Here is a 25,311-nt window from a genome sequence, read left to right on the forward strand (position 1 = left end):
GGTACTATCTACCTTTAAGCTGTCGGCTTGGCTCAGTGGCAGCACGCTCGCCTGAGTCAGAAGGTCATGGGTTCAAGTCCCACTCCAGAAACTTGGAGCACAAAATCTAGGTTGACACTAAGGGAGTGCAGTCAGAGCTGTCGTGTTTCGGATGAGACGAGGTCCCATCTGCCCTCTTGGGTGGATGTAAAAGATCCCACGGCACTATTCGAAGAGTTCTCCCCGGGGTCCTGGACAATATTTATCCCTTTAGTTGAGCACCTTTGCAGTCAGACTGGGAGATCATCCCACATCACAGTCTTTGCTCCTTGAAGTCAGCGGGACTTCTCTGCTTCACTTCCCACCTGATGTTCATGTCCATGTTCAGTGATGGCAGGGGCTGGGTGCTCTGGACAGGGATGGGGTACGGAGGGTGGGTGCTCTGGACAGGGATGGGGTATGGAGGGCGAGGGCTGGGTGCACTGGACAGGGATGGGGTACGGAGGGCGGGGGGTGGGTGGTCTCAGTGGGAGTCTGCCAGGGGCTGGGTGCTCTGGATAGAGATGGGGTACAGGGGAGTGGGGGGTGGGTCTGAGTGGGCGTATGCCGGGGGCTGCTCTCCTACTCACTCTCCAGCAACCAGACCAAGAGCAACATGGCCCGAGACCTGGAAATGGGTCATTTACCTGTCCTCCTGGGCTGGGAGTAGTTAGTGGTACAAAACATACCGGGGTAATTTTAACATTGGGAGATAGTGTTAAACGGCGATATCGAATTGGCCCACATCAATTTCATTGTAAAGGAAAATCGAGCATGGTGTTTAACAGTGGCTAAATCTATATCCCCATTTCAGCACTCTCAGTTAAAAATTACCCTCACTTTATTTTTGTAAATGTACATATTGAGACACATCATCTCATTACTTCACTTATAAAATAATTTACTGATGAAAGCACTCGATGTTTTATCGAAGTTTTATATTCACAAATGAAAAATTACAAAACCAAAACCACATTTCTCCATCTTTGAGGCAGAAATAGAAAGAACATTTAAGAACATAAGAAGAAAGAGCAGGAGTCGGCCATTCGGCCCCTCGAGCCTGCTCCACCATTCAATAAGATCATGGCTGATCATCGACCTCAGCTCCACTTTCCCGCCCATCTCCATATCCTTGATTCCCCTAGAGTCCAAAAATCTATCTATCTCAACCTTGAATATACTCCAAGACTCAGCATGCACAGCCCTCTGGGGCAGAGAATTCCAAAGATTCACAACCCTCTGAGTGAAGAAATCCTCCTCATCTCAGTCTTAAAGCGACTATGCCCTCTAGTTCTAGATTCTCCAGCCAGGGGAAACAACCTCTCAGCATTTACCCTGTCAATCCCCCTCAGAATCTTGTATGTTTCAATGAGATCACCTCTCATTCTTCTAAACTCCAGAGAGTATCGGCCCATTCTACACAATCTCTCCTCATAGGACAGCCCTCTCATCCCAGGAATCAGTCTGGTGAACCTTCGTTGCACCGCCTCCAAGGCAAGTATATCCTTCCTTAGATAAGGAGACCAAAACTGTGCAGAGTACTCCAGGTGTGGTCTCACCAAGGCCCTGTACAATTGTAGCAAGACTTCCTTACTCTTATACTCCAACCCCCTTGCAATAAAGGCCAACTTGCCATTTGCCGTCCTTATTGCTTGCTGTACCTGCAGGCTAGCTTTCTGTGTTTCTTGCTCGAGGACACCCAAATCTCTCTGAACACCAACATTTGAAAGTTTCTCACCATTTAAAAAATACTCTGTTTTTCTATTCTTCCTACCAAAGTGAATAACCTCACATTTCCCTACATTATACTCCGTCTGCCGCCCTATTGCCCACTCACTGAGTCTACCTATATCCCTTTGCAGACTCTGTGTTCTCCTCACAGCTTACTGTCCCACCTAGCTTTGTATCATCAGCAAACACTCAGTCCCTTCATCTAGGTCATTAATATAAATTGTAAGTAACTGAGGTCCCAGCACTGATCCTAGTTACAACAGTCTGCCAACCTGAAAAAGACCCGTTAATCCCTACTCTCTGTTTTCTGTCCATTACCAATCCTCTATCCATGCTACTATATTACCCCCAATCCCATGAGCCCTTATCTTGTGTAATAACCTTTTATGTGGCACCTTATCGAATGCCTTTTGGAAATCCAAATATACTACATCCACTGGTTCCCCTTTATCTACTCTGCTAGCTACATCATCAAAAATCTCTAATAAATTTGTCAAACAGAATTTCCTTTTCATAAAACCATGTTGATTTTGCCTAATCATGTTATGATTTCCTAAGTGCCCTGATACCACCCTTAACAGTGGATTCCAGCATTAACCGATGACTGATGTCAGGCTAACTGGTCTGTGGTTCCCTGTTTTTTCTCTCCCTCCTTTCTTGAATAGTGGGCTAGGTTGTATGAATTAGTGGGGTAGATCTTGGCTTTGTGCGATGTTTTAAAATGAGTGATAGTGAGTCGGCAGCCCATTTTAACCCTGATTTTTATCTCCATTGAAGTCACTGGAAATAATAATGTGGAGAGATGTGAAACGGGCGGCCGATTCGCTATCACCCATTTTACACCATCGCCTAAAGTCAGAATTACCCATGCTGACCTCCCAAATTCCCTGACACTATCCTGAATATCCTGCAAACGTCTGCACCAGAGTGGATGATCCACCTCGGCCGCCTCCTGAGGTCCCCACCATCACAGACGCCAGTCTTCAGCCAGTTCGAGTCACTCCATGAAACGACTGAGTGGGCTGGACACAGCAGAGACTATGGCCCCGATATTCATGGGGCGGGGTTTCGGAGCAGGGGGGAGGAGTTATGGTCAGGAAACCCAGAGGTGCGAATTTCCCCGAGCACCGTGGAGTTTTTATTTAACAGATTCCCCGCCTGGAAGCCAACCTGATTGACGGGCTTGGCTGCCTGTCAGATGGGGAAGTTCTCCAGAAAAGGCTGCAGTGGAGGATCCGGGGGGTGGGTAGAGCATGGTTCGCTGGGTGCGAGTGATCACAGGAGGGTAGGGGAGAGATCAGTTGGGTGGTCGGGGGGAGAGTCTAAGGTCACGGGCGGGGGTTCGGGGAAATTGGGTATCAGTAATGAGAGGTTGTCGGGGCAAGGTCATGGAGATGGCGAGGGCGGGATTTACAGGGTTAGCTTGTTGGGCCTGGAGCAAACACTCCTGCTCCTCTCGGCCCACAAGCAGTGCTGTAAAGGCCTCATGGATCCAGTCTTTCTCACCTCCTTTTACCTGCTGGGTTTCCTGAAGCCTGGGAAGCCCAGCCAACATGGGTTAAAAATAGAAAGCCTGTTAAAATGGAGGGACACAGCCTCCTTAAAAGGTGAAGTGAGTGGTAGTCTAGTATGTCACCATGTTTAATCACACAAGGACACAGCAAAGGCAACGAGTCCCAACAACATCCCAGCTGTAGTGCTGAAGACTAGCCGCGCCTCTAGCCAAGCTGCTTCAGTCCAGCTACAACACTGGCATCTACCCAACAATATGGAAAACTGCCCAGGTATGTCCTGCCCACAAAACTTGGGGCAAATCCAACCCAGCCATTTACCGTCCTATCAGCCTAGTCTTAATCATCAGCAAAGGTGATGTAAGGTGTTGTCGACAGTGCTATCAAACAGCACTCACTCACCAATAACCTGCTCACTGATGCTCAGTTTGACTTCCACCAAGACCACTCGGCTGAATTCCAGAGGTGAGGTAAGGGTGACTGCCCTTGACATCAGGGCAGCATTTGACCGAATGTGGCATCAAGGAGCCCTAGTAAAATTGAAGTGAATGAGGATCAGGTTGAAAACTTTCCACTGGCTGGAGTCATACCTAGCACAAGGGAAGATGGTTGTGGTGGTTGGAGACCAATCATCTCAGCCCCAGGACATTGCTGCAGGAGTTCCTCAGGGCAGTGTCCTAGGCCCAACTAAATTTAGCTGCTTCATCAATGACCTTCCCTCCATCACAAGGCCAGAAGTTCGCTGATGACTGCACAGTGTTCAGTGCCATTCGCAACTCCTCAGGTAATGAAGCAGTCCGTGCTGCATGCAGCAAGGTCTGGACAACATCCAGGCTTGGGCTCGTAAGTGGCAGGTAACACTTGCCCCACACAAGTGCCAAGCAATGATTATCACCAACAAGAGAGAGTCTAACCACCTCTCTTTGACATTCAATGGCAATACCGTCATCTAATTCCCTACCATCAACATCCTGGGGGTCACTATACCAGAAACTCAGCTGGGCCAGCCACAGAAATGCCATGGCCACAAGAGTGGCTCAGAGGCTGGGTATTCTGCAGCAAGTGTCTCACCTCCTGACTCCCCAAAGCATTTCCACCACCTGCAAGGCACAAGCCAGGAGTGTGATGGATTGGTGGATCTTGTCTGAGCTTATTAGCTCTCAGTATTTCCTGGGCATGACTGGGAGCTAAATATTCCAGGCTATAGGATCTTTAGAAAGGACAGGGAAATTGGGAAAAGAGGGGGAGTAGAAAGAGGGGGAGTAGCAATATTTATTTTCTGCGGACAACTTACACCTTCCTCAGCAATCATCTTCACGAGGGCAACTGAGAATGATTCTATATTGAGGGGATATACCAGAGCCAACTGTAAATTTAGAATTGCTCCCTTCAGTATTAGAGATTGTTACTGCCCACTCACTGAGCTGCCTGATACACTCCCAGCAGCTCCATCCTGTCTTTTACTCTAAATTCTACTACTCTTCAATTTAAGAAACGCTTTCACCAAATAATTTCCACGAGCAATGATCAATGAAAGAATGCGTGTGTTCACTCACTCTCAGCCAGAGACCAGGCCTCTGCTTGCAGGAGTCTTTCCTCTCTGACTTTGTTCTCTCCAATAATTAACCCTGATCCTTTGCACAGTGTTTCTAATCTGCTCTCCGGTGATCTTCCGAGATTTGGATAGATTTGATGAATGCGCTTGTCTTGAAGCTCTCCCCTCATTGCTCTCTCATGCACAAATGCACAGTTTGTACCACTTTGCTGTATTTTGTCCACCCCTGCGGTTTCTGGGTTGCCATGGTTTCCATTGTGAGGCCAGGCCTGTCATAACCCCTCAGTTGTGATGTGGCCCTGGGTCATCACAGAATCACAGAATCACAGAAACCCCACAGTGCAGATAGAGGCCATTTCGGCCCATCGAGCCTGCACCGACACATATCCCACCCGATCCCCGTAACCCCTATACCAACACATATCCCACCCTATCCCCGTAACCCCACGTATTTAATCCCCCTAACACTAATGGTCAATTTATCATAGCCAATCAACCTAACTCGCACATCTTTGGTCATGTGTCCATATAAGTCCTACCAGCTGCCTGTGGCAGTTTAAGGTGGGTGCTGGGGTTTAAGGCCCAGACCTGAGATACAGACCATACGGACAAGGCAACATTCCCAACCCTCGGTAGCCATATTGGATCGAGCAGCTGTTTGTTCCTAATAAAGAACCCACCGCACCACAGACTCTCAAAGTACTTGTGACTAAATGTGTAGAAATAGGAGTGTAGGACAGACATTTCTAGCAGAATTGCCCCCAAATTGGGTTGTTTCTGTGACTCAAATCAATATTAAATACACTAGAAATAAAAGATCTGAACTCATGAGATCATTCCGGGGTTAAACATAGAAACATAGAAGATAGGAGCAGGAGTCGGCCATTCGGCCCTTCGAGCCTGCTCCGCCATTCAACGAGATCATGGCTGATCATCCAAACCCTAACACCCGGTCCCTACACCGACAGCCATCCCACCCAAGCCCTATCCCCGTAACCCCGTAACCCCACGTATTTAATCCCCCCTAACACTAAGGGTCAATTTTTTTTTTTTAGAACGGGAAAGCATAATTTCCAGCCCGGGTAATATTGGAGAACAATAAGGCTCCTTGGGGGAAAAATTCAGTTGGAAGCGCCACCTGTTAGCGCCTTAAGAGGGCGCTAAGTGGGGCGCAAACCAACTAGCGCCCGGGCGCGGCAATATCTGCGCCTCTCGCGAAATTGACCGGACATTTTGTGGCAGTGCCAAATAATACCGCCCGATCTCCTGCTTACGCAGATCTTGACGTCATTCGAGAGTGCAACGCCCTTGGGGCGCCCCGGACCGGAAATTCAGTGGCGCCCCCCTCCTTTCCGCCTGGCGCTAACAACGACAGGTTGACTGGAACTCTTCCCAGTTGCTGTGCGGCTGGGGGGGCGCTATTTAAAGGGGGCCTCTTCCTGGCTTTTGTGTGGTAGCCATTTTTGCACCACTCGTTTTGAGAGAGAGAGAGATTTGGAGAGAGACAAAGAGAGAAAGAGACTTCTGCATTGATTCAACGCTGTCTGAGGTAGTTTTGGCTTCTGACCATAACTTTGCAGGTACTTTGCTTTTTGACCTTCATAACTTTGATTGCCCAGATACTATGGGGGCTGCAATGGATGGGAACATCGCCCTTCTCCATCACATTCAGAGGGCACAGAGACGCAGAGAGAGAGTGGCAATCATGGCCAGACGGAGGAGGGCCAACAAGCCACGGTACAGGAGACCTTACCCTCCCAGGGTTTTTCGCCAACAGTTCTCATACATTAACATGTCTGAGGAGCAGTGTTTGCGAAGGCTGCGATTCAGCAAGGAGGTGGTCACTGAGCTCTGCCACCTGCTTCAGCCAGATCTGCAGCCTCAACTGAGGAGCAGGACATCTCTGTCAGTGGCAGTGAAGATAACAGTGGCTTTCAACTTTTATGCCACCGGCTCATTTCAATCAGCTACTGGGGACATCGCCAATATCTCCCAGTTCGCGGTGCATTGCTGCATCCATCAGGTAACAAATGCCCTCTTTAAAAGGAGACGAGAGGACATCTCTTTCCCCATGACCCCGGACAAGCAGCAAGAATGCGCAACGGGCTTTGCGATGATAGCGGGCTTCCCCACGGTGCAGGGCGCCATTGACTGCACCCATGTGGCTTTGCGGGCGCCGCAAGAGAATGCCGAGGATTTCCGCAACCGAAAGGGCTTCCATTCCATAAACGTCCAGTTGGTCTGTGACCACAGACAGCTGATACTCGCTGTCAATGCCCAGTTTCCAGGCAGCAGCCACGATGCCTTCATCCTGTGCCAGACTTCTGTGGCAGACCTTTTCCAGGCACTGCATCACCCAGGAGGTTCACAGGGACAAGGGATATCCTCTGTGCACCTGGCTGATGACACCGCTCAGTTCACCCAGCACCCCTGCTGAGCTATGATACAATGAGAGCCATCAAGCTACCAGGAACATCGTTGAGCACACAATCGGCATGCTCAAGCAATGGTTCCGCTGTCTGGACCATTCTGGAGGACCCCTACAGTACTTGCCTGAGCGAGTCTCCCACTTCATTGTTGTGTGCTGCATGCTGCATAACCTGGCAATCCTCAGGACCCAGCCAATGTCACCAGACATTGGAGCAGCAGCAGAGGAGGAGGAGGAGGAGGAGAAGGAGGAGGAGGAAAATGAGGAGGATGATCATCAGCAGCACCAAGGCGGGAGGGAGGCACAAAGTGGAAGGGCCGTCCGTCAAAGGCTCATAGCAAGTCGCTTCTAGGCCCCCTCTGAGGGAATGGCTTCTGCCATTCAAACAACCTGAATGAAACCATCCCGCAACCCCTAAGCCGGTCAAGGCAACAATGAGTGCAAAGGCCAAACATTTCCCAAACTGTGTCTCATTTCCGCATGACAAAGTAATAGAAAGAAACACCAAAAAAAGTGATTCACGTAACTGGCTCTCACAACCTGGAGACAATGTCCAAAACAGTAACAAAAATTTGACCACGAACCTCGGCCTTTAATAAAACAATGAAAAACATTCTGCCACACCTCCTACTTTTTGCCCTTCGAGGGTGATCTGCTTCCCTTGCGAAATTCCCCCCTTCCCACCCACAGCTCCTCCGTAATGGGACCCCAGTGGCTGCAGCAAGGCTGGGGGAAGGCGGCTGAGTGTCAGAAACTGAGACTGCAGATGCCCTTGAGGGACAGCCTGGACGAGCTCTGGGCCTGGAGGGCCCGGCTGCTGACTGCTCCAACTCTGCATGGGCGGCAGCAGTCTGTCCTACAGGTGGTGGCAACTGCAGTGGAGAAGTGCCAGTGGTGGCAGCAGGAATGCTGTCACCTTGAGAGAGGACAGCAACTCCCTGCTCGACCGACACACTGGCACTCCCACGGGGCAGCACTTCAGCATCCAGAGCAATCTGACGGGGCACAGATTGCTGGCCTGCTGCGGCGTGGTGAGAGCCCCGGGGAAATCTGCCTGATCCAGCGAGGGTGGCAGCAGTCAGTGCTCGCGTGGCCTCAATCTGCGTCTGCATGAGACCAGCCACTGGCTGCATTGCAGCACTAAGCATTTGCGGGGCAGCTGCCTGTGCTACAGCGAAGTGCTCCACACTCCTTGTCAGTGATTCAATGGATTCGGGCATCCTCGCCACTGCAGCCATGAGCTCAGTGTGCCTTTGCTCTGCCTGGGCGCTAATTTCAGCGAGGACCTGCTCCTCGTCTGCGTCCAGTGCAGCAGGACTCAAGACCATACTCTCCCTCCGGGGAGAAGGCCCCCGAGCTTCCCTAACCCCCTCGCATTGCTGCAACCCGCTGGGTCCTGGAGCTTCACCCTCATCAGACCATTCCCATCTGCTCCCCTCCAGGGAAGGCGTGTCCCCAGTATGTGTAATGATATCAGCAAATAGTGATGTTATTTGCCTGTTTGATTATCATGCCTTACCAGCATAGTTGCATGTATTGATTACTTATGCCTGACCAGCAGAGGTCATGTGAGAGACAAGCAGTTTGGTTTGGTTTCAGTTTCATTCTAGATGCATCACAAGCATCGTGTCTCCTGTAAAAGCTGTATAAAAGAGTTGAACAAGCTTTAGATTAAAAGTCATTCTCTTTCATAAATGTCTCGTCATTGAACCCACAAAGAAATCAATACATGGTGTCAGAAGTGATTGAAAGAGATGAAGAGAAAAAATCTGAAGTTAAATCAGCTCTCCACAAATTAGCAAGCCAAAAGAGAACATCGTTGCCTACCATTGGAGAATAGCTAACAAGGTGAAAAATGGAAGGTTTACACCCACCGGCGACGCTTCAGTTGACAGGTAATGTGGCTGAAAATTGGAGGAGATTCAAACAACGTGTGGGGTTGTATTTATCAGCAATCGGAGCTGACGAGAAAAGTAATAAAAAGAAATCATCACTGTTCTTACATGTCATGGGTGATGAAGCGCTGGAGGTGTATAATAACTTCACATTCGCTGCTGATGGAGACAAAATGAAGCTAGATAAAATAATGGAACAGTTTGAGGCCTACTGCATACCTAAAAGTAACGTGACGTTTGAGAGGCACAGATTTTTCACATGTGTACAGAAAACAGGTGAGACTATTGATCAGTATGTGACTGAACTGAGAAACAGAAGCAAATCGTGTGAATTTGGGGGACTGACAGACTCGCTGATAAAAGACAGACTGGTGTGTGGTATTCTGAATAATGGTCTAAGGGAAAGACTGCTAAGAGAGCAAGATCTAGACCTGGGAAAAGCCATAGCACTGTGTAGGGCTACAGAGACTGTGAAGTTGCAGGCAAAGGAGCTGTTCAGTGACAATAGCTGCAACGTGGATGCAGTGAGAAAGAACAGATACAAACCGTTTAACAAAACGAGCGCCAATGTGAAAAAAGAGGCATGGCCAGCGAACGAAAATGAAAGGGACAATCGAAAGTCATGTAGTCGATGCGGTAGACAGCATCCACCAAGAAAGTGTCCAGCATATGGTAAAAAGTGCAATAGTTGCAACAAAAACAACCATTATGCCCGTTGCTGTAAGAACCAAGCGCAACAAAGCAAGGTCCATACAGTAGATGAAAGCGAGATAGAGGAGTTCAATGTAGATGTGGTGTCTGAAAACAAAAAAGAAGAAAGAAACTGGATGTTGACACTAAAAGTGAATGACATACACATTCCATTTAAATTGGATACTGGAGCACAAGTTAATGTGATATCAGAGACTGATTTTAAGAAAATTAGACCCAGACCAAAGATACATGGAATCAAAGTGAAAGTGACAGGATACTCAGGTACTGAAATACCAGTGAAAGGAAGATGCATTGTCAAAGTGACACACAAGGACAGAGAGCACACGCTAGCATTAATCGTGGTGCCAAAGGATGTGCAAGCCATACTAGGTTTAAAAGCCTGTGAGAGACTCATTGAGCAAATTTAAGGACTATTGTTATAGAAGGAAGTAATGTTATCTTATTCTTTCTTCAAGTTCTAGTGTATTGACATATTTCATGTGAACACACAAAGCAAGGTTAAAAAACCTTGCTCACGATAATGATAATGTAAGTTCATTAAGTGTTACAGTTAAAATGCAGATTAATACAAAGAAAACATGTTGTTAGTTAAAAGTAAAATACTTTTGTTTTAAGAAAGGGAGATGTAATGATATCAGCAAATAGTGATGTTATTTGCCTGTTTGATTATCATGCCTTACCAGCATAGTTGCATGTATTGATTACTTATGCCTGACCAGCAGAGGTCATGTGAGAGACAAGCAGTTTGGTTTGGTTTCAGTTTCATTCTAGACGCATCACAAGCATCGTGTCTCCTGTAAAAGCTGTATAAAAGAGTTGAACAAGCTTTAGATTAAAAGTCATTCTCTTTCATAAATGTCTCGTCATTGAACCCATAAAGAAATCAATACAGTATGGGCATGGGCTGCCTCGATAGAGGTTGGCGCTGATGGTCCGGCTTCCTCTTCCTCCTCGCCTTCGGCTTCACTCCCACTGGCAGCTTGAGGGCCCGTCTCCTCACCTGGTGAATCACCATCTGAAAGCAGGGAGGTACAAGAGTGGCTTTAGCATGAGGACAGGGTGGCAGCAAGGGAGGCATGAGTGCAGCGATTTAGTGATTTGGATTGAAAGGCTGGTGTTGTGAGGAACAAGTGGAAGGAGAGAGGACAAAAAGGTGATGACCTTACCATTGCTGTCCAGAATGGGGTCGGCGTCTCCAGTGGCGACGGGACCAATCACCCGGCTTGCCATAATCCTGTGGACGCGCTCCTCAAGATCGCTGAGGGCTTGAAGGTGAGGCCGCCCTCCACCGGTCCATTGCTGCTGTCTCCTATTATGAGACAGCTTGGCCTGCAAGAAAAAGGACGGCGTCTGAGTAAATATGCAGCCATGATCTTGCCTGAAATGCCTCCCATGGTTGAATAGCCCTTACCGTATGCAGCCATGATCTTGCATGAAATGCCTCCCATGGTTGAATAGCCCTTACCGTATGCAGCTATGATCTTGCATGAAATGCCTCCCATGGTTGAATAGCCCTTACTGTATGCAGCCATGATCTTGCATGAAATGCCTCCCATGGTTGAATAGCCCTTACTGTATGCAGCCATGACCTTGCCTGAAATGCCTCCCATGGTTGAATAGCCATTGCTGTATGCAAAGTGTGGAATGTGCGTGTGTGTTTGATGAAAGGGCCATAGGTGTTGGATGAGTGTTGGGCATTGGGGCTTTTAAGACCCTCTGGCCATAAAGTGAGGTTGAGTTGGAGGGATGAAGAGGTTTTGAAAAAAAGGCACTCACCCTGATGACCTGAGTGAGGTCGTTGAACTTTTTCCTACATTGGAGATGGGTCCTAGGCACCATGCTGCTTGAGGAGACTCTGTGAGCCACCTCCCTCCACACTCTTCTGTACTCGCGTGGCAAAGGCCTCCTGCCACTCTCTGGGTACAGAATGGATCTTCCGCGCTCCACCCCGTGAACCAGAGCCTCCAAATCCCGCTCGCAGAAGTGCTGTGCTCGCTCACTGGCCCTCTCCATAGTGTCTGGCTGCTAGATTTAGCCACAGGTCTGCCCAGGCCAAGATTCAAGGCTCCAATAAGCAGGGTGTGGCTGCAGAGCAAGATCGACCCTCCCCTTTAAGAACTGGCCGGCGCCAGTGTGTCTGTGTTCAACCGCTAACTGGCAGCGCCTGCGCTGTACCCGCGCTCTGAGGTAGCGCCTCGCTCCTCAGCCTTAGTGCCTTAAGAGAGGTGTGAAGCACCTGATTTAGCGCTCCAATCACCTCCAGGGGCGATAAAAGCCAAGTTTGCTGTCGGAGGCGATAATTAGCGCCAGGCGCTAAACTTTGCGCACCGCCAGTAATGGCGCCCCAAACGGGGCGATACCGAATTTCTCCCTCCATCACTCCAGTAGGATAATCCCAAATAATATGGAACGGGCCAGATACCATTTGCATTTGACTAGAAAGGATGATTTTATAATTCCTGAGTAAACACGGTTGTAGCTTTGTACATTCTTCACCATCTGAAGAAATGATTCCCCTGACTTTATTTGTGTGTTGACAGGAAGTAAACTCCAAGGAGATTGAAGCTGCTTCATGATGTCATGAGGAGATTGTTGTGACATCAGAGCACTTGTTCCACTCTTCTCTCCGCGCACCCTTTGGGGCGCTAACTTCGCTGGGGCACTACTTTTAGCGCCCCGAAAAAGCTATCGCCCCCGGGCCCGAAATTCACCGGTAGCGCCCCAAGAGGGAGGCGGGGCACTACTGGAAGCACCCCATCTCCCTCTTGGGGCGCTGTGAGGGAATATCACGGCACTACGTGCCGCAGTGCGCCCTGGTACTGCAGGCCTTCCTCCCCTTATTAAAGGGGAGGGACCGAGCGCAGCGTGACCTGGGGCCCAGCTGCGCGACCGGGGATCAGAGTGCTGGCAAAAGAGCCCGGTACTCAAGAGAAGTGCCGGGCTCATGGAGCGCAGCCGGCGCTCCGCGGGGGCGGGGGGTTGCACAGAAGGCTGGGGACAGCAAAGCGGACAGGTGCTGGCAGGCAGCCAGCAACAAAAATGGCCGCCAGGCATCTTCCCATTAATTTGCGCCACCCCGGCGGCAGGTAGGCCCCCCTGACCCTGTCAGACATAGCATTTGGCAGTAAGTCAGGGGGCGCTACCGAAGATCGCAGCCGGGGCACAAGTGGGGCGCTGCGCATGGTGATAACGTCATCGCCGGCGGCACAGCGCCACAGGGCGCTAATGGTTACCGCCACCGCTAACCTCCTGCTGAATTTCACAGGAGGCATTAATGGCACCGTGCCCAGGCGCTAGTTGCTTTGCGCCCCATAAGCGCCCTCTCAGGGCGCTAACGGGAGGCGCAAATCAACTGAATTTTCCCCCCTTGCACGGTGGCATAGTGGTTAGCACTGTTGCCTCACAGCGCCAGGGACCCGGGTTCAAATCCGGCCTCGGGCGACTGTCTGTGTGGAGTTTGCACATTCTCCCCGTGTTTGCGTGGGTTTTCTCCGGGTGCTCCAGTTTCCTCCCACAGTCCAAAGATGTGCGGGTTAGGTTGATTGGTTATGATAAATTGACCCTTAGTGTTAGGGGGATTAAATACGTGGGGTTACGGGGATAGGGTGGGATATGTGTTGGTGTAGGGTTTACGGGGATCGGGTGGGATATGTGTTGGTGCAGGCTTGATGGGCCGAAATGGCCTCTATCTGCACTGTGGGGTTTCTGTGATTCTGTGATTGTGATTCTATTTCCTACCACCCCAGGTTTTGCACCCACTTATCCTCCCTGCTTTCCTCCTTCAGCCTCTGGACTCACTGATTCCGTGTGGTGAAGGTACTCCCACAGTGCTGTTAGGGAGGGAGTTCCAGGATTTTGACCCAGCGACAATGGAGGAACGACGATATCTTTCCAAGTCAGAATGGTGTGCGACTTGGAGGGGAACTTGGAGGTGGTGGTGTTCCCATGCACCTGCTGCCCTTGTCCTTCTAGGTGGAAGAGGTCGTGGGTTTGGGAGGTGCTGCCGAAGAAGCCTTGGCGAGTTGCTGCAGTGCATCTTGTAGACGGTACACACTGCATCCACGGTGCGCCGGTGGTGGAGGGAGTGAATGTTTAAGGTGGTGGACGGTGTGCCAATCAAGTGAGCTGCTTTGTCCTGGATGGTGTCGAGCTTCTTGAGTGTTGTTGGAGCTGCACTCATGCAGGCAAGTGGAGAGTATTCCATCACACTCCTTACTTGTGCCTTGCAGATGGTGGAAAGGCTTTGGTGAGTCAGGAGGTGAGACACTCGCCGCAGAATACCCAGCCTCTGACCTGCTCTTGTTGCCACAATATTTATGCGGCTGGTCCAGTTAAGTTTCTGGTCAATGGTGACCCCCAGGATGTTGATGGTGGGGGTTCTGATTTGAGGGCTCATTATTAACTTCTTGGTCTGATTGTTCTATTGTTTCAGAAACTACTATGGGATTACTTGTTAAATCCTTTTTCCTCATAGCTATGACCTCAACTGATCTTTTACCTGAAATCTGTTTGCTTGTTTTAGATTTCATTTTGTTGCTTATTTTAATATTTGTACTCTAGTTCCAGGAGAAGGTGAACTTCCTCCTCAGACCATGTTGATTTCCTGCCCTTTGCTTCTGAGGAACAGTGTCCTTGATTTTCTTCTCGTTCCTCAGTTCTGCATGTTGGTGTCTTTCATGTTGTCTGTGATACCTTGGGGCACAGCATATATATACAACAGCACAACATGGCTTCCGGTAAGAACCGTACTGCACACGGCTTTATTATTATATACATCAGTAGTCCACTAGGTGGCTCTATTACACTTCACCCTCCTTATTGAAGAAGTTAATCACAGCAAATAATCATTGTACATGACTTGCATGGTATACACAACTCTTGGTATACATTTCTCAAATGGAACCCATTTTATGTTTCCAAATCCTACTCTAGAATTCTGTATCACAAACAAAAGATATCAACTTATTTTCCATATTTACACATTAAACTTGTTTCTGTTTCGAAGAGGATACCTTGGCCTAGAAATTCACTTTGGGCCTGCCAGCTGGCGTGCGCCCAAAAGTTAGCGCTGAGCGCGGAGCCAGTTGCGACCGTCAGATATTCAGTTTTTGCGCCCCAAGTCGGAACCGGGCGCTATTCCAGGGTGTGCCCGCCCCCGCTTGGGGCGCTGAAACTGAATTTCAGCGCTCTAGGTGCCGCTGCGCCACCCGCTGCGGAGCGGCAGGCTGCGGTACTGCAGGCCTCCTCCTTCTCTTAAGGGGGAGGTGCCTGCAACGGGGAGATCGCCACTGGATTGTGCCGGCAAATGAGCCCGGCACCACGGAGAAGTGCCGGGTTCACGGAAAGCAGCCGGCAATGCCGCGGGGGGGGGGGGGTGGAGGAGGCCGGGGAAGGAGGTGCGGGCAGGCGGCCGCCGAAAAAGCGGCCGGCCGCACCTCCACCTTAAAGTGCCCCACTAAGGCTACAGGATGGCCCCGTTTTCTGATCGCTGTTTGCGGCCGCTGTGGAAGAGGCGGCTGCAACTAAATATGGCAGTCGGGCCGGTAGCGGGGCAGTAGCGGGGCACTGCGCACACCGATGACGTCATCGGTGGCAGCGCAGCGCTACTGGCTAACACCGCCATTACCGCAGCGCTGAATATCGGCGATAGCTCAGCAAGTGGCGCAAAAGCCCTCTTTGGGCGAAAACTGGGCGCAAAGCCTACTGAATTTCTAGCCCCTTCTTTCTTGAACAGAACTTTCAGATCTTGTTGTAGGACTATGACACATTCTAGGCTGAACCTGTGGAGAATTTTTCTCCAAGGGCTGACCTTGATCTACATTTGGACTCTCTACACTTTGAGACTGTTTGTCTGCCTGACTCGTGCTCAGACTTAAATTCTGACTTTTTCTTGGACTTGTTCCTGGTACGTCTGATGTAGGATTTGCTGCTCCTCTACTTCTTGCTGCATAGGCTGGGCTGGTGAAAGTTCTTGGGTATCTGAAAGGAGAAAGGCACAAGGGTCAGGTTGTGGTGAGGGGAGGAGGGGAAAGCAAGATGTGCATGCTTACACCTTCAGCAGCTTGTACGTGAGAAGAGATTGTGGGATGAGGGGGATGTGAGACGGAGGATTAGGTATGAGCATACCATCATCAATGCCGATGCCAATTACCGCAGCCTCTATGACAGCCCCTCCAATTATTTCCCGAACTGTCTCCTCCGGCTGGGTCAGGTTGGGCAGCCATGTTGGCCCCCCGCCTGTTAGCTCCTGCTCACGCCGGTTGTGACTCCCCTCGGCCTGCAAGAGAAAGGGGAGTGTGTCAGTGAGTGTGGTGCAATGTGTTTGGGTGATGAGCCTGCCATGGTTGAATAGCTGGCAGTGTGTGCAAGGTGTGAGATGTGGTTGTGAGGCTCGCAGCAGTGGTCAATGTGGGAGGGTGAGGTGAAGCTATGATTGTGAGGTACGAGTCGCGATTGCTCGAGAATGTTGGTAGGTGAGTGATGGGGGTGTGGTGAATTGAGCAGTGTGTGAGGCTAGTGGTACAGTTGGTGGGAGACGGCATTTGAAGATGCAGCCACTGACCTTGACCACTTGTGTGAGGTCATTAAACTTCTTTCGGCACTGGATCGAGGTTCAAAGGGAAAGACTGGTGGCACTGACCGCTTCAGCGATCTCCTCCCACTGCCTTCGAACAGTGTGCCTGGAAGACCTCCTGGCCCCCTGCAGATAGAGGCATGTCTCCTCCTATAGACCCCCTGCACCAAGGCCTCCAGTGCTGCATCAAAGAACCAAGGTGCCCTTTCTCTGCCCTGTTGAGACATTGCCAGCTTCCAGCTCCAGTCAGAATGAAGCACTTCTCTCACAAAGCACCTCCCCTTTAAGAAGTGCAGACAGCCTTTTACTCTGCAGGCAACCTTTAAATACAGAGCAGACTTCCCACGATATTGGGCCCCTGTTGAGCCCAGCACAAAATGCGCAGCTGGTTGGTGTATTGATTTCTTTTTGGGTTCAATGATGAGACATTTATGAAAGAGAATGAGTTTTAATCTAAAGTCTGTTCAACTCTTTTATACAGCTTTTACAGGAGACACGATGCTGTGATGCATCTAGAACGAAACTGAAACTAAAACTAAACTGCCTTGCTTGTCTCGGTCACATGACCTCTGCTGGTCAGGCATAAGTAATCACTACCTGCAAACATGCTATTAAGGCATCATAATCGAACAGGCAAATATCATCTCTATTTGCTGATATCATTACATCTCCTTTCCTTAAAACAAAAGTATTTTACTTTTAACTAACAACATGTTTTCTTTGTATTAATCTGCATTTTAACTGTAACACTTAATGAACTTACATTATCATTATCATGATCAAGGTTTTTTAACCTTGCTTTGTGTGTTCACATGAAATATGTCAATACACTAGAACTTGAAGAAAGAATAAGATAACATTACTTCCTTCTATAACAATAGACCTTAAATTTGCTCAATGAGCCTCTCAGGAGGCTTCACATGTCTTGAGGATTTTCTGATTGATTGTCCTCGAATCTGAGTTGTTGCCTCAGATGATTGGTTCTCAGCTGTGTGATCAGGTTGTTCAACAGTATCAGTCTCTTGACCTGCTGTGGCTGGTCCCATGAGAAGATCCCTACGATTTCTTCTCAGAACAGCACCCTCATCTGTCTGAATGGTGTATGATCTTGGTTGAACTTCACTCAGGACAGTTCCCTTCTGAGTCCATGTGTTTGTTTTGTCTTTGAACCTTACTTGGTCACCAGTGTGGAGTTCAGGTAGGTTTTGTGTTCCTCTGTCATAGTAGTACTTTTGCTTTTCTTTCTGTTGCTCTTTGAACTTCCTCACTTTCTCCCCCTCTTTTGTTTTCAGGAGGTTCTCCGGGATGGGTAGGTTTGACCTTAGCCGACGTCCCATCAGGAGTTGGGCTGGTGACTTACCACACTTGAGCGGTGTTGTGCGGTATACAAGCATGCTTTGGTAGAAGTCAGTTCCACTGTCTTTTGCCTTGTACTTCAGTCTTTTCACTGTGTTTGCGGGCTCTCCTGGGTCGACAGCTCTGGACAACGTGTCTGCTGTATACATCAGCTTACCCGGTGTGTACGCAACATTCAGTTCATCATAGACTGTCTCTCCTTCGCTTTCCACAACGAGGACTCTCTTTACCAGGTTCCGTCTCTCACAGGCTTTTAAACCTAGTATGGCCTGCACATCCTTTGGCACCACGATTAATGCTAGCGTGTGCTCTCTGTCCTTGTGTGTTACTTTGACAATGCATCTTCCTTTCACTGGTATTTCAGTACCTGAGTCTCCTGTCACTTTCACTTTGATTCCATGTATCTTTGGTCTGGGTCTAATTTTCTTAAAATCAGTCTCTGATGTCACATTAACTTGTGCTCCAGTATCCAATTTAAATGGAATGTGTATGTCATTCACTTTTAGTGTCAACATCCAGTCTCTTTCTTCTTGTTTGTTTTCAGACACCACATCTACATAGAACTCCTCTATCTCGCTTTCATCTACTGTATGGACCTTGCTTTGTTGCGCTTGGTTCTTGCAGCAACGGGCATAATGGTTGTTTTTGTTGCAACTATTGCATTTTTTACCATATGCTGGACACTTTTTTGGTGGATGCTGTGTACCGCATCGACTACATGACTTTCGATTGTCCCTTTCATTTTCGTTCGCTGGCCACGCCTCTTTTTTCACATTGGCGCTCGTTTTGTTAAACGGTTTGTATCCGTTCTTTCTCATTGCATCCACATTGCAGCTATTGTCACTGAACAGCTCCTTTGCCTGCAACTTCACAGTCTCTGTAGCCCTACACAATGCTATGGCTTTTCCCAGGTCTAGATTTTGCTCCCTTAGCAATCTTTCCCTTAGACCATTATCTGGAATACCACACACCAGTCTGTCTTTTATCAGCGAGTCTGTCAGTCCCCCAAATTCACACGATTTGCTTCTGTTTCTCAGTTCAGTCACATACTGATCAATAGTCTCACCCGTTTTCTGTACACATGTGAAAAATCTGTGCCTCTCAAACGTCACGTTACGTTTAGGTCTGCAGTAGGCCTCAAACTGTTCCATTATTTTATCTAGCTTCATTTTGTCTCCATTAGCAGCGAATGTGAAGTTATTATACACCTCCTGCGCTTCATCACCCACGACATGTAAGAACAGTGACGATTTCCTTTTATTACTTTTCTCGTCAGCTCCGATTGCCGCTAAATACAACTCTACACGTTGTTTGAATCTCCTCCAATTTTCAGCCACATTACCTGTCAACTGAAGCGTCGCCGGTGGGTGTAAACCTTCCATTTTTTCACTTCGTTAGCTATTCTCCAATGGTAAGCAACGATGTTCTCTTTTGGCTTGCTAATTTGTGGAGAACTGATTTAACTTCAGATATTTTCTCTTCATCTCTTTCAGTCACTTCTGACACCATGTATTGATTTCTTTGTGGGTTCAATGATGAGACATTTATGAAAGAGAATGAGTTTTAATCTAAAGTCTGTTCAACTCTTTTATACAGCTTTTACAGGAGACACGATGCTGTGATGCATCTAGAACGAAACTGAAACTAAAACTAAACTGCCTTGCTTGTCTCGGTCACATGACCTCTGCTGGTCAGGCATAAGTAATCAATACCTGCAAACATGCTATTAAGGCATCATAATCGAACAGGCAAATATCATCTCTATTTGCTGATATCATTACAGTTTGCTCAGCGCTTCAATTATGTTAATGAGCGGGCAGCACATTTTGCGTGCATGGGCAGATCATGCATCGCGGTCCCTGCGCTCATGTCCGGGCCATATCCAATCTAGCCCCCAATCTGTTTTTGTGATGTTGATTTGAGAATTACTTATTGGTCGGAACACCGAGGATAGCTCCCCTACTCTTCTTCGAAATAGTGTTATGGTGTTTCTTACGTCTACCTGACGGGCCCTCGGTTAAACGTCTCATCGAAAAGACGGCACCTCCGACAGTGCAGCGCTCCCTCAGTACTGCCCTCTGACAGTGCGGCGCTCCCTCAGTACTGCCCTTCCGACAGTGGAGCACTCCCTCAGTACTGTCCCTCTGACAGTGCAGCGTTCCCTCAGTACTGCCCCTCCAACAGTGCAGCGCTCCCTCAGTACTGCCCCTCCGACAGTGGAGCACTCCCTCAGTACTACCCCTCCGACAGTGCAGTGCTCCCTCAGTACTGCCCCTGCGAGAGTGCAGCGCTCCCTCAGTACTGCCACTCTGACAGTGCAGCACTCCCTCATTACTGCCCCTCCGACAGTGCAGCACTCGCTGAGTACTGTCCCTCCGACAGTGCAGCACTCCCTCAGTACCGCCCCTCCGACAGTGCAGCGCTCCCTCAGTACTGCCCCTCCAACAGTGCAGCGCTCTCTCAGTACTGCCCCTCCGACAGTGTAGCGCTCCCACAGTACTGCCCCTCTGACAGTGCAGCACTCCCTCAGTACTGCCCCTCCGACAGTGCAGCACTCACTCAGTACTGCCCCTCTGACAGTGCAGCACTCCCTCAGTGCTGCCCCTCCGACAGTGCAGCGCTCCCTCAGTACTGCCTATCCAACAGTGCAGCGCTCCCTCAGTACTGCCCCTCCGACAGTGCAGCGCACCCTCAGTACTGCCCCTCCGACAGTTTAGCGCTCCCTCAGTACTGTCCCTCCGACAGTGCAGCGCTCCCTCATTACTGCCCCTCTGACAGTGCGGCGCTCCCTCAGTACTGTCCCTCTGACAGTGCGGCGCTCCCTCAGTACTGCGCCTCCGACAGTGCAGCGCTCCCTCAGTACTGCCCCTCCGACAGTGCAGTGCTCCTTCAGTATTGCCCCTCCTACAGTGCAGCACTCCCTCAGTACTGCCCCTCCGACAGTGCAGCGCTCCCTCAGTACTGCCCCTCCGACAGTGCAGCGCTCCCTCAGTACTGCCCCTCTGACAGTGCAGCACTCCCTCAGTACTGCCCCTCCGACAGTGCAGCACTCGCTCAGTACTGCCCCTCCGACAGTGCAGCGCTCCCTCAGTACTGCCCCTCCGACAGTGCAGCGCTCCCTCAGTACTACCCCTCCGACAGTGCAGCGCTCCCTCGGTACTGCCCCTCCGAAAGTGCAGCGCTCCCTCGGTACTGCCTCTCCGACAGTGCAGCACTCGCTCAGTACTGCCCCTCCGACAGTGCAGCACTTCCTCAGTACTGCCACTCCGACAGTGCAGCGCTCCCTCAGTACTACCTCTCCGACAGTGCAGTGCTCCCTCAGTACTGCCCCTGCGACAGTGCAGCGCTCCCTCAGTACTGCCCCTCTGACAGTGCAGCACTCCCTCATTGCTGCCCCTCCGACAGTGCAGCACTCGCTGAGTACTGTCCCTCCGACAGTGCAGCACTCCCTCAGTACCGCCCCTCCGACAGTGCAGCGCTCCATCAGTACTGCCCCTCCAACAGTGCAGCGCTCTCTCAGTACTGCCCCTCCGACAGTTAGCGCTCCCACAGTACTGCCCCTCTGACAGTGCAGCACTCCCTCAGTACTGCCCCTCCGACAGTGCAGCACTCACTCAGTACTGCCCCTCTGACAGTGCAGCACTCCCTCAGTGCTGCCCCTCCGACAGTGCAGCGCTCCCTCAGTACTGCCTATCCAACAGTGCAGCGCTCCCTCAGTACTGCCCCTCCGACAGTGCAGCGCACCCTCAGTACTGCCCCTCCGAAAGTTTAGCGCTCCCTCAGTACTGTCCCTCCGACAGTGCAGCGCTCCCTCATTACTGCCCCTCTGACAGTGCGGCGCTCCCTCAGTACTGTCCCTCTGACAGTGTGGCGCTCCCTCAGTACTGCGCCTCCGACAGTGCAGCGCTCCCTCAGTACTGCCCCTCCGACAGTGCAGTGCTCCTTCAGTACTGCCCCTCCGACAGTGCAGCACTCCCTCAGTACTGCCCCTCCGACAGTGCAGCGCTCCCTCAGTACTGCCCCTCCGACAGTGCAGCGCTCCCTCAGTACTGCCCCTCTGACAGTGCAGCACTCCCTCAGTACTGCCCCTCCGACAGTGCAGCACTCGCTCAGTGCTGCCCCTCCGACAGTGCAGCGCTCCCTCAGTACTGCCCCTCCGACAGTGTAGCGCTCCCACAGTACTGCCCCTCTGACAGTGCAGCACTCCCTCAGTACTGCCCCTCCGACAGTGCAGCACTCACTCAGTACTGCCCCTCTGACAGTGCAGCACTCCCTCAGTGCTGCCCCACCGACAGTGCAGCGCTCCCTCAGTACTGCCTATCCAACAGTGCAGCGCTCCCTCAGTACTGCCCCTCCGACAGTACAGCGCTCCCTCAGTACTGCCCCTCCGACAGTATTGCACTCCCTCAGTACTGCCCCTCTGACAGAGTAGCACTCCCTCAGTACTGCCCCGCTGACAGTGCAGCCCTCCCTCAGTACTGCCCCTCCGACAGTGCAGCGCTCCCTCAGTACTGCCCCTCCGACAGTGCAGCGCTCCCTCAGCACTGCTCCTCTGACAGTGTGGCACTCCCTCACTACTGTCCCTCTGACAGTGCGGCGCTCCCTCAGTACTGTCCCTCTGACAGTGCGGCACTCCCTCAGTACTGTCCCTCTGACAGTGCGGCACTCCCTCAGTATTGTCCCTCTGACAGTGCGGCACTCCCTCAGTACTTTCCCTCTGAAAGTGCGGCACTCCCTCAGTACTGTCCCTCTGACAGTGCGGTACTCCCTCAGTACTGTCCCTCTGACAGTGCGGCACTCCCTCAGTACTGTCCCTCTGACAGTGCGGCACTCCCTCAGTACTGCCCCTGCAACAGTGCAGCACTCCCTCAGTACTGTCCCTCCGACAGTGCAGCACTCCCTCAGTACTGCCCCTGTGGCAGTGCAGCACTCCCTCAGTACTACCCCTCTGACAGTGCGGCGCTCCCTCAGTACTGCCCCTCCGACAGTGCAGCACTCCCTCAGTACTGCCCCTCCGACAGTGCAGCACTCCCTCAGTACTGCCCCTCCAACAGTGCAGCGCTCCCACAGTACTGCCCCTCCGACAGTGCAGCGCTCCCTCAGCACTGCCCCTCTGACAGTGTCGCACTCCCTCAGTACTGTCCCTCTGACAGTGCGGCACTCTCTCAGTACTGTCCCTCTGACAGTGCGGCGCTCCCTCAGTACTGCCCCTCCGACAGTGGAGCACTCCCTCAGTACTGCCCCTCTGACAGTGCAGCGTTCCCTCAGTACTGCCCCTCCAACAGTGCAGCGCTCCCTTGGTACTGCCCCTCCGACAGTGCAGCGCTCCCTCGGTACTGCCCCTCCGACAGTGCAGCGCTCCCTCGGTACTGCCCCTCCGACAGTGCAGCACTCGCTCAGTACTGCCCCTCCGACAGTGCAGCACTTCCTCAGTACTGCCACTCCGACAGTGCAGCGCTCCCTCAGTACTACCCCTCCGACAGTGCAGTGCTCCCTCAGTACTGCCCCTGCGACAGTGCAGCGCTCCCTCAGTACTGCCCCTCTGACAGTGCAGCACTCCCACATTACTGACCCTCCGACAGTGCAGCACTCGCTGAGTACTGCCCCTCTGACAGTGCAGCACTCCCTCAGTGCTGCCCCTCCGACAGTGCAGCGCTCCCTCAGTACTGCCTATCCAACAGTGCAGCGCTCCTTCAGTACTGCCCCTCCGACAGTGCAGCGCACCCTCAGTACTGCCCCTCCGACAGTTTAGCGCTCCCTCAGTACTGTCCCTCCGACAGTGCAGCGCTCCCTCATTACTGCCCCTCTGACAGTGCGGCGCTCCCTCAGTACTGTCCCTCTGACAGTGCGGCGCTCCCTCAGTACTGTGCCTCCGACAGTGCAGCGCTCCCTCAGTACTGCCCCTCCGACAGTGCATTGCTCCTTCAGTACTGCCCCTCTGACAGTGCAGCACTCCCTCAGTACTGCCCCTCCGACAGTGCAGCACTCCCTCAGTACTGCCCCTCCGACAGTGCAGCGTTCCCTCAGTACTGCCCCTCTGACAGTGCAGCACTCCCTCAGTACTGCCCCTCCGACAGTGCAGCACTCGATCAGTACTGCCCCTCCGACAGTGCAGCGCTCCCTCAGTACTGCCCCTCCGACAGTGCAGCGCTCCCTCAGTACTACCCCTCCGACAGTGCAGCGCTCCCTCGGTACTGCCCCTCCGAAAGTGCAGCGCTCCCTCGGTACTGCCTCTCCGACAGTGCAGCACTCGCTCAGTACTGCCCCTCCGACAGTGCAGCACTTCCTCAGTACTGCCACTCCGACAGTGCAGCGCTCCCTCAGTACTACCTCTCCGACAGTGCAGTGCTCCCTCAGTACTGCCCCTGCGACAGTGCAGCGCTCCCTCAGTACTGCCCCTCTGACAGTGCAGCACTCCCTCATTGCTGCCCCTCCGACAGTGCAGCACTCGCTGAGTACTGTCCCTCCGACAGTGCAGCACTCCCTCAGTACCGCCCCTCCGACAGTGCAGCGCTCCATCAGTACTGCCCCTCCAACAGTGCAGCGCTCTCTCAGTACTGCCCCTCCGACAGTTAGCGCTCCCACAGTACTGCCCCTCTGACAGTGCAGCACTCCCTCAGTACTGCCCCTCCGACAGTGCAGCACTCACTCAGTACTGCCCCTCTGAAAGTGCAGCACTCCCTCAGTGCTGCCCCTCCGACAGTGCAGCGCTCCCTCAGTACTGCCTATCCAACAGTGCAGCGCTCCCTCAGTACTGCCCCTCCGACAGTGCAGCGCACCCTCAGTACTGCCCCTCCGAAAGTTTAGCGCTCCCTCAGTACTGTCCCTCCGACAGTGCAGCGCTCCCTCATTACTGCCCCTCTGACAGTGCGGCGCTCCCTCAGTACTGTCCCTCTGACAGTGTGGCGCTCCCTCAGTACTGCGCCTCCGACAGTGCAGCGCTCCCTCAGTACTGCCCCTCCGACAGTGCAGTGCTCCTTCAGTACTGCCCCTCCGACAGTGCAGCACTCCCTCAGTACTGCCCCTCCGACAGTGCAGCGCTCCCTCAGTACTGCCCCTCCGACAGTGCAGCGCTCCCTCAGTACTGCCCCTCTGACAGTGCAGCACTCCCTCAGTACTGCCCCTCCGACAGTGCAGCACTCGCTCAGTGCTGCCCCTCCGACAGTGCAGCGCTCCCTCAGTACTGCCCCTCCGACAGTGTAGCGCTCCCACAGTACTGCCCCTCTGACAGTGCAGCACTCCCTCAGTACTGCCCCTCCGACAGTGCAGCACTCACTCAGTACTGCCCCTCTGACAGTGCAGCACTCCCTCAGTGCTGCCCCACCGACAGTGCAGCGCTCCCTCAGTACTGCCTATCCAACAGTGCAGCGCTCCCTCAGTACTGCCCCTCCGACAGTACAGCGCTCCCTCAGTACTGCCCCTCCGACAGTATTGCACTCCCTCAGTACTGCCCCTCTGACAGAGTAGCACTCCCTCAGTACTGCCCCGCTGACAGTGCAGCCCTCCCTCAGTACTGCCCCTCCGACAGT

The sequence above is a fragment of the Somniosus microcephalus genome, chromosome 22 (assembly GCF_052327205.1).
Source record: "Somniosus microcephalus isolate GS21.2 chromosome 22, FLI_Smic_1.0, whole genome shotgun sequence".
NCBI classification, from domain to species: Eukaryota; Metazoa; Chordata; class Chondrichthyes; order Squaliformes; family Somniosidae; genus Somniosus; species Somniosus microcephalus.